At 42.0% G+C, this 10000-nt stretch overlaps 3 non-coding genes across 3 annotated transcripts in view; all 3 read left to right on the forward strand.

Annotated features, from left to right (window-relative positions):
• The first annotated feature begins 5504 nt into the window (after window positions 1-5504).
• On the forward strand, window positions 5505-7428 carry LOC148165414 (small subunit ribosomal RNA). Its single transcript, XR_015771495.1, has one exon. It is a non-coding gene; the product is annotated as a small subunit ribosomal RNA (ribosomal RNA).
• Window positions 7429-9049: 1621 nt separating this feature from the next.
• LOC148165415 (5.8S ribosomal RNA) lies at window positions 9050-9206 on the forward strand. Its single transcript, XR_015771493.1, has one exon. It is a non-coding gene; the product is annotated as a 5.8S ribosomal RNA (ribosomal RNA).
• A 658-nt stretch (window positions 9207-9864) lies between these two features.
• The window catches only part of LOC148165416 (large subunit ribosomal RNA), a 4039-nt gene continuing 3903 nt past the window's right edge, over window positions 9865-10000 (forward strand). Inside the window, exon 1 of the ribosomal RNA XR_015771496.1 lies at window positions 9865-10000. This exon is cut by the window's right edge and continues 3903 nt beyond it. This is a non-coding gene — a ribosomal RNA (large subunit ribosomal RNA).

Below are 10000 nucleotides of genomic sequence, written 5' to 3' on the forward strand. Positions count from 1 at the left end.
AGCAATAGAATGGACTTCAAAGTTGATAATAAAGCTTTATTTTTATTATATATCGTAAATGGATTGTGTTTAAGCATAACGTTTGAATGGTTATGCAACCGCGGAAACTAATTGTTGCCGAACTTTCGTCTTTCCTTTGCATTCTTGAATAACGGAAATATAGATGGATTATTTTTGTGCATGAATTTTAAATTGTTATGCAACCATGAAAACACTAATTATTTTCTTTTTTCGGAGTTTTTTCAGATTATTGAAAGTCTGACACAAAACCTGTCCGTAACTGCGGCGTTCTCGCCAAACGCTACAGCTTGAAAAATCTAAAATTCGCATAGTCTAAATGTCCGAGAAAAATCGAAATTAAATGAAAACGAACAAAAGTTCGGACCGAACTAACATTAATCGAAAGTGGATGTCATAATTTTAAGTCCCTAACTAAACGGGATCTAAAACCCTTTCGAAACTGTGGCGTTCGAATTTTGATGAAAATTATTCCAAGTCCAAAGTCGGAACTGAAGCGTTCACATTGAACGCTACAGTTTCGAGAATCTATTCGGAACTGAAGCGTTCATATTGAACGCTACAGTTTCGAGAATCTATTCGGAACTGAAGCGTTCACATTGAACGCTACAGTTTCGAGAATCTATTCGGAACTGAAGCGTTCACATTGAACGCTACAGTTTCGAGAATCTATTCGGAACTGAGGCGTTCACTTTGAACGTTACAGTTTCGAAAGGACAAAATTAACAAAGACCAAAAGTCCGAGAAAAATTGAAATTAAATGGAAATGAACAAAAGTTCGGACCGAACTAACATTAATCGAAAGTGGATGTCATAATTTTAAGTCCCTAACTAAACGGGATCTAAAACCCTTTCGAAACTGTGGCGTTCGAATTTTGATGAAAATTATTCTAAGTCCAAAGTCGGAACTGAAGCGTTCACATTGAACGCTACAGTTTCGAAAATCTATTCGGAACTGAAGCGTTCACACTGGCGATTGCTTATGCAACCATGAAAGCAGAAATATGAAACGCTACAGTTTCGAAAACTCATTCGGAACTGAAGCGTTCACACTGGCGATTGTTTATGCAACCATGAAAGCACAAAAATGAAACGCCACAGTTGCGAAAACTCATTCGGAACTGATGCGTTTACACCGAACGCTACAGTTTTGAAACCTCGTTCGGAACTGATGCGTTCAAAAATGTCGAAATTTTTACAAGTCCAGTTTCGGAACTGTAGCGACTGCATGGACTTAGCGCGAAAAGGACACATTCAGTGGGAACTGTAGCGGTAGGGACCCGTAAAAAAAATAATAAAATATTTTATTTTTTGCTTTTTACCTTCCGTATACACATTTTTTTTTTTTTTTTTTTTTTTTTTTTTTTTTTTTTTTTTAAGTCCAAATTGGGAACTGTAGCGGTCAACAGAAAAAAAAACTTTTTCCATCAACCACATACAATTCCCATTTTTAATATAATATTATTATTTATATTAATATTATAATTATTCATAATATATTACTGAACATTTGCTTCTCCTCAGTTTCGTTCTTTGGTTTCCAATATCATTCACTTGATCATATTTAATTCAAGCTTGTTATCGGAGGAGAAACAAGTCTTTCACAATTTTCACCAGTTCTGCTTACCATGTGACGGATCTTTTGTTTTTCAACGGGCGGAACAATAATCGAGATTTTTACTGCTTGGTGTTTCGGGCTTTGTGTTTTATTTTATAGATCCGTCACATTATTCAAGTAAATTATTCAATTCAATTTGTCGTCTGCATTAGAGTCAAGATTATTAATTTCATCTCATTTGCAGACGACTTTGGATAAGAGCACTGGGTGGTCACGTTTTTTAACTAGCGGTGAATTAGCTAATTCGTTCGCAAAATGCACGTTACAGGCGGACTAATTCACATTTCGCTATTCATCGAGAAATTTTTATTCACAGCGGTATATTGTCTTTCTAGAGATTTACCACTTTTTATTTCATCGATGTATTTTTATTTTTAATTTAGCATAATATCATTAAACGGGGTCGCGATGTACGAGAGGTAACAGATCGTACGGACGCGCACATTTGATTTCATGTCAATCCATTCATCGTGCGTACTTGTCCGTCATCGCTGCCACTTACCATCAGTACTCCCTATATATGCCGCCGCGGCAGCGATCAGCTCTGAATCGCTCGATGCGTGAAACGATCGAAATCCCATAGTGCGCCGGCCGCTCGCTATGGGCGAGGGGTAGAGTAAAACGGTCTGATCGCTCGGTGCAAAAGTCCGTTTGGGTACTTAGAGACGGAATTTTAAAATTCTGATTTCGCAGATCAATTTCAAGGATTATTAGGACTCGAATGCTGTCGACCATGTTTTGTAAAAAAAGTTTTTTACGTTTTTACGGCAATTTGACTGAACGCTACAGTTTCGAAAAAAAGTCGGAACTGTGGCGTTCGATCGAAATTTTTCCAAGTCCGAAGTCGAAACTGTAGCGTTCGAACAAAATTTTTCTAAGTCCGAAGTCGAAACTGTAGCGGTCGACCAAAATTTTTCTAAGTCCGATTCGAAACTGTAGCGTTCGAACAAAATTTTTCTAAGTCCGAAGTCGAAACTGTAGCGTTCGGCGCTCATTCGTCTAAGTCCGAACTCGGAAGTGTAGCGGTTGACAAATTTACATTGACCAAAAGTCCGAGAAAAATCGAAATTAAATCCAAACGAACAAATGTTTGGGTCGAACTAGCATCGATAGAAGGTAGATTTTATAATTTCAAGCTCCTAATTAAACGGGATCTAAAACCCTCTGGAAACTGAGGCGTTCGAAATTTTGATGAAAATTTTTCTAAGTCCGAAATAGGAACTGTGGCGGTCGAGCGAAATTTTTCTAAGTCCGTAGTCGAAACTGAGGTGTTCGAATTTTTGATAAAAATTTTTCTAAGTCTCATGTTGGAACTGTGGCGGTCGAGCGAAATTTTTCCAAGTCCGAAGTCGAAACTGTAGCGTTCGAACGAAATTTTTCTAAGTCCGAAGTCGAAACTGTAGCGTTCGGCGCTCATTCGTCTAAGTCCGAAGTCGGAAGTGTAGCGGTTGACAAATTTACATTGACCAAAAGTACGAGAAAAATCGAAATTAAATGCAAACGAACAAATGTTTGGGTCGAACTAACATCGATAGAAGGTAGATTTTATAATTTCAAGCTTCTAATTAAACGGGATCTAAAACCCTCTGGAAACTGAGGCGTTCAAAATTTTCATCAAAATTTTTCTAAGACCGAAGTAGGAACTGTGGCGGTTGACCGAAATTTTTCTAAGTCCGTAGTCGAAACTGAGGTGATCGAATTTTTGATGAAAATTTTTCTAAGTCTCATGTTGGAACTGTGGCGGTCGAGCGAAATTTTTCTAAGTCCGAAGTCGAAACTGTAGCGTTCGAACGAAATTTTTCTAAGTCCGAAGTCGAAACTGTAGCGGTCGACCAAAATTTTTCTAAGTCCGATTCGAAACTGAGGCGTTCGACCGAAATTTTTCTAAGTCCAATTCGAAACTGTGGCGGTCGAGCGAAATTTTTCTAAGTCCGAAGTCGAAACTGTAGCGTTCGGCGCTCATTCGTCTAAGTCCGAAGTCGGAAGTGTAGCGGTTGATAAATTTACATTGACCAAAAGTCCGAGAAAAATCGAAATTAAATGCAAACGAACAAAAGTTACGGTCGAACTAACACCAAACAAGGGTGGCTGTGATAATTTCAAACCCCTAACTAAACGGGATCTAAAACCCTCTGGAAACTGAGGCGTTCGAAATTTTGATGAAAATTATTCTAAGTCCGAAGTCGGAACTGAGGTGTTCGGTCGAAATGCCGTAAAAACGTAAAAAATATTTTTTTCAAAACACCGTTAACGGCATTCGAGTCCTAATGACCCTTGAAATTGATCTGCGAAATCAGAATTTTAAAATTCCGTCTCTAAGTACCCAAACGGACTTTTGCACCGAGCGATCAGACCGATTTACCCGACCCCTCGCCCATAGCGAGCGGCCGGCGCGCTATGGGATTTCGACCGTTTCGCGCATCGAGTGATTCAGAGCTGAACGCTGCCGCGCTGGCATATATAGGGATAGTAGTGGTGGTATGTAGCAGCGGACAAAAGCGTACGATCGAAATGTGATTTTATGTGCGTCCGATTATCTTGTTACCTCTCGTACACCGCGACTTACCCGTAGTTGGGACGATGGCCGGAATGTGTACCCTGTGGACCCACCATCGTTTGAGGGATGACAAATCTTGCCATTGACCATGCACAGCGAGATTGCGGATGCGGCGAGCGTTTCTATGTTAGCGGTCCAAATGCAATCAAAGATTTTATGTGTTCGTGTCAGAACGACCAAAAATTAACAAATGCGTCAACTCACTAAAGTCCGAGCGAGAATTTTGAAATAAATAAAATTTCATAAACTCGTAACGTGTGAATATTTCTAAAGAGAAATCTCACAATAAACCGTCGCTTTCAATCTAGCGAAGAGTATGGAGAATGTTTGAACTTTTGCTTGTCGACGACGATATTTTTTCTTTACGATAAAATTTCAAGTCGATGTGCCCAAAAATCTCTAAATTTTGAACTGGGAAATTATTTCTTCGTCCGATGAATCGCATTGATCTCTGTTTTTGACGAAAAAAGACGGATAAAATGCAGCATTCAATCAAGGATATAAAATAAAAGAAAAATTTTCCGTAAAAACTATATTACAATGGAGGATTATGTTTCTACTTTTCGTCCGATGAGTCGCAACAAAAATAAGTAATCCATCCGTCGTTGTTCGTTTAGTCGATCTGAATGCACTGTAAAAATTTATTAAAGTAAAATGTTACGTTGCATTTCATGAATTTTGACAAACGTGTACCGAAATGTGTACAAATTATTTATTTCGACGACGACGACAACTTAGAACGGATGAATAAAATTAATTGTTGCAAGATTCAAACAAGGATGAAAAAGTCATAGAAAATTATTCCGTAACCATGATATTGGATTATTTTTTCTTCACTCTCTCCTCCGATGAGTCGCAACAAATAAAAATCCATAAATCAATTCATCCGTCGTTGTTCGTTTAGTCGATCTGAATGCACTGTAAAAATTTATTAAAGTAAAAATGTTACGTTGCATTTCATGAATTTTGACAAACGTGTACCCCGAAGTGTGTACAAATTATTTATTTCGACGACGACGACAACTTAGAACGGATGAATAAGAATAAAATTGTTGCAGGAGATTCAATCAAGGATGATGTGAGAAAAATGTCGAAAAATTTTCCATCCAGAAAGATCGCGTGGCGTTACGTCTCTTCTTACGAGGTTTTCGTTTCGCAGACACGCACACTTTCTTCAAAACAATAATAGGAAAGTGTTCAGTTTTTTATAAGAGCAGCAGGTGTCTTTCCGAAATTCTACGATTATTGTAGCTTATATGACTAGAAGGAAAGAAAGACTAAAACTCTCTTATTTTAAAACAAGAACGCAGTTCCCTGGTTGATCCTGCCAGTAGTCATATGCTTGTCTCAAAGATTAAGCCATGCATGTCTCAGTACAAGCCAAATTAAGGTGAAACCGCGAAAGGCTCATTAAATCAGTTATGGTTCCTTAGATCGTACCCACATTTACTTGGATAACTGTGGTAATTCTAGAGCTAATACATGCAAACAGAGCTCCAACCGGAAACGGAAGGAGCGCTTTTATTAGATCAAAACCAATCGGTGGCGGTCTCCGTCATCGTACAACTTGGTGACTCTGAATAACTTTACGCTGATCGCACGGTCTCGCACCGGCGACGCATCTTTCAAATGTCTGCCTTATCAACTGTCGATGGTAGGTTCTGCGCCTACCATGGTTGTAACGGGTAACGGGGAATCAGGGTTCGATTCCGGAGAGGGAGCCTGAGAAACGGCTACCACATCCAAGGAAGGCAGCAGGCGCGCAAATTACCCACTCCCGGCACGGGGAGGTAGTGACGAAAAATAACGATACGGGACTCATCCGAGGCCCCGTAATCGGAATGAGTACACTCTAAACCCTTTAACGAGGATCAATTGGAGGGCAAGTCTGGTGCCAGCAGCCGCGGTAATTCCAGCTCCAATAGCGTATATTAAAGTTGTTGCGGTTAAAAAGCTCGTAGTCGAATCTGTGTCCCGCGCCGCCGGTTCATCGTTCGCGGTGTCAACTGGCGTGCCGCGGGACGTCCTGCCGGTGGGCTTAGCTCGAGAGGGCGGCCCAACTCAATCCCCCCGCCGCGGTGCTCTTCATTGAGTGTCGAGGTGGGCCGGCACGTTTACTTTGAACAAATTAGAGTGCTTAAAGCAGGCTAAAACTTCGCCTGAATACTGTGTGCATGGAATAATGGAATAGGACCTCGGTTCTATTTTGTTGGTTTTCGGAACCCCGAGGTAATGATTAATAGGAACGGATGGGGGCATTCGTATTGCGACGTTAGAGGTGAAATTCTTGGATCGTCGCAAGACGGACAGAAGCGAAAGCATTTGCCAAAAACGCTTTCATTGATCAAGAACGAAAGTTAGAGGTTCGAAGGCGATCAGATACCGCCCTAGTTCTAACCATAAACGATGCCAGCTAGCGATCCGCCGACGTTCTTCCGATGACTCGGCGGGCAGCTTCCGGGAAACCAAAGCTTTTGGGTTCCGGGGGAAGTATGGTTGCAAAGCTGAAACTTAAAGGAATTGACGGAAGGGCACCACCAGGAGTGGAGCCTGCGGCTTAATTTGACTCAACACGGGAAACCTCACCAGGCCCGGACACCGGAAGGATTGACAGATTGAGAGCTCTTTCTTGATTCGGTGGGTGGTGGTGCATGGCCGTTCTTAGTTGGTGGAGCGATTTGTCTGGTTAATTCCGATAACGAACGAGACTCTAGCCTGCTAAATAGGCGTATTTCGACATCCCAAAGGCCCGTCGATCCTGGGTTCGCCCGGTGGTCGTGCGCGGTTTTTACTGTCGGCGTACAAACAATTCTTCTTAGAGGGACAGGCGGCTTCTAGCCGCACGAGATTGAGCAATAACAGGTCTGTGATGCCCTTAGATGTTCTGGGCCGCACGCGCGCTACACTGAAGGAATCAGCGTGTCCTCCCTGACCGAGCGGTCCGGGTAACCCGCTGAACCTCCTTCGTGCTAGGGATTGGGGCTTGCAATTGTTCCCCATGAACGAGGAATTCCCAGTAAGCGTGAGTCATAAGCTCGCGTTGATTACGTCCCTGCCCTTTGTACACACCGCCCGTCGCTACTACCGATTGAATGATTTAGTGAGGTCTTCGGACCGGTACGCGATGGCGTTTCGACGTCGTCGATGTCGCTGGGAAGATGACCAAACTTGATCATTTAGAGGAAGTAAAAGTCGTAACAAGGTTTCCGTAGGTGAACCTGCGGAAGGATCATTAACGTGTCCTCGTACACACGAATTTTGACATATGTATAATTTATTATTATGCATTTTCATTTGATCGTGTCGATGTACACTTTATGTTTTTACAACACCGTCGTCGATGACATGGAGTCGACGGCACGATCTTTTGTCGTGCCGTTGCTTGTTTCTTTTTGAAACACCGTGTGTACGACGTTTTGAACTACGAATCGTACATATTCGGAAAAACAATAGCGTTACGCTGGCCCGCAGCGCCGGTCCTTGCGATCGAGTTTTTCACCTTTTTTGAACGAGAAAAACCGAATTCGCTCGGGCATACGGCTGTTTCTTCGGGTACCTAGATTTTTGATTTTTTTTGTACTATCTCTCGATCTTTTCCAATGATGGAAAGAAGGAGGGACGCTTTCGGTTTTTCGACCGGATCGCGGAAAGTTGTGAACTCCACCGCGAAAGTCGAAAGACGTTAGAAGTCCTCTTTTTTCGGACACACGGAGAGGATGTAGCAGAGTAGTCGAGAAAGAAGAAAATCGCAGGTGTCGAATTAGGTTACGACACCGTGGGTTTTAAATGATTTACGCCCGGCTACGGGACCGGCGAGAAACGCTCCCGATTCTACGATTCGCGTGAATGATGTTCGTCGTTAGACGCTTCAAAGAGTTTTTTGAAAGCGCCGTTAAACGAGCGATCGCACACACATCACACCTTGCTTTTTTAATGTTTTTGGTAGATGTGGTAAAGTGATTTCGTTAGAAACGGTAAAATTCTCTTTACGGAGCGTACGACTGCACCATTTCAAAATTATATACACCGTCAATCGTCATTAAGTCACGATATAGAACGGTAAACTTGAGGATTTTATGTTAGACGCTCAGTCTGGCACGTCTATAAATTTTTTCGTCAAAATTCACGATCTGTCTTCGGTTTGGCGACGAAAAAATATAGAAAGAAAATTGAAACACGAACACAAAGACCGCCCGCGAAAATCTCTTTTCGCTTACGGCGGATACTAATTCGCTTTTTCATAACGAGTACGATGATGTAATGATGTGTTCATTCCGATCGATCAAAAACCGTCTCTTCGTCACACTTTTTAAAGTGCTTGACACACACACACGCACACTAAATGAAAGACACAATAAAGGAAAACTACCGAAAATGTAGTTTATGAGAGAAAGCAGCATTATTTATTAAAATTATTGCTGAGAAAAAGGAAATTGGCAAATTCCTAATTAAAATCGTATCGAACATGTCCCATCTTCACACATACATGCTCGTACTTTGCGTGTAAAAGCGGAGACCGCGTGAAAAAGAAAAGTGCTTCTTTTTCGGTGCGCGGATACAAATTTGTGTTTGGGTTAATATTTTTTTTAATTTTTTCGTACGCGTAAAACTGAGACCGACGATCGCGTTCCCTTTCAGACGAGAAAGTACGGACGAAAGACAATTAAGAGCGAGAATCATAAATATCCATACCACAACACCGAAATTTTAGACGTGGCACGTTTCGGAACCACGAAGATCATTTTCGTTTCGGATGTACGCACGTACGCAAAAATTTTTGCAAGACGTGTATAGACAGCTGGACGATCGGCATGATCGGGGTTCTTGTGGAACGAGCGTTTAAATTTTAAAAAGATTACCCTGAACGGTGGATCACTTGGCTCGTGGGTCGATGAAGAACGCAGCTAATTGCGCGTCAACTTGTGAACTGCAGGACACATGAACATCGACATTTCGAACGCACATTGCGGTCCTCGGATATAATGTTCCCGGACCACTCCTGGCTGAGGGTCGTGTCAATTTCAAAGACTGCTCGGTTTTCGTTTTCGGACGAAAACGTCGGAGCGTGTTGGATGTGTTGCGACGCGTCGAATAGGTACTCATTAATGTACGTGATCGTCACTTACGTCACGATATAACGACGCACGCCTCGAACGTGTGCCGAGACGTTTACTCGAGCGTGTTTTTTCGTCAAAAAGGACGGGACGGGTATGCTTTGTATTTTTTTTTACAAAGTCCGTCGGACGTCCACCTTGCGAATCATAAATACGAAAGTGTTTACGTCGGCACATGTTCTTGCGTGGTGTGTCGTAGAATCGTGTGTTTGTGTGCGTTTCTCGTGCAGCGAGTAAATTTGCGCGACATCTTAAGACGCGAAAGCGACCAACTACTACTTGTTGTAGTTGTTGGCTGGTCTTTCGGCGTAGCACGTCCTATTTCTTCAACATGTCGTCATTTAAAAAAAAAAAATGGCGTTTTAAGGTTGAGAACGTTATAGACGGTCGTCGTGTCCGAGACGTGTAATGCAAATCGCGACAGACGTCAGATCGTAAGCGTTTCTGTAAACTTAGCCATTTTTTAAAAAGAAAAATGACGAACACGTATAGCAAGGAATGGGAGACGTGTCGTGATCGTCGAAATGACCGAATGAAAAATTTTTATTTTTCATATGCGACCTCAGAGCAGGTGAGACTACCCGCTGAATTTAAGCATATTACTAAGCGGAGGAAAAGAAACTAACTAGGATTCCCTCAGTAGCGGCGAGCGAACAGGGAGAAGCCCAGCACCGAATCCCGCGGCCGAAACCG

This window comes from Gnatocerus cornutus, unplaced genomic scaffold (assembly GCF_029298725.1).
Source record: "Gnatocerus cornutus isolate USDA-ARS CGAHR unplaced genomic scaffold, icGnaCorn1.1 ctg00000326.1, whole genome shotgun sequence".
Classification (NCBI taxonomy): Eukaryota; Metazoa; Arthropoda; class Insecta; order Coleoptera; family Tenebrionidae; genus Gnatocerus; species Gnatocerus cornutus.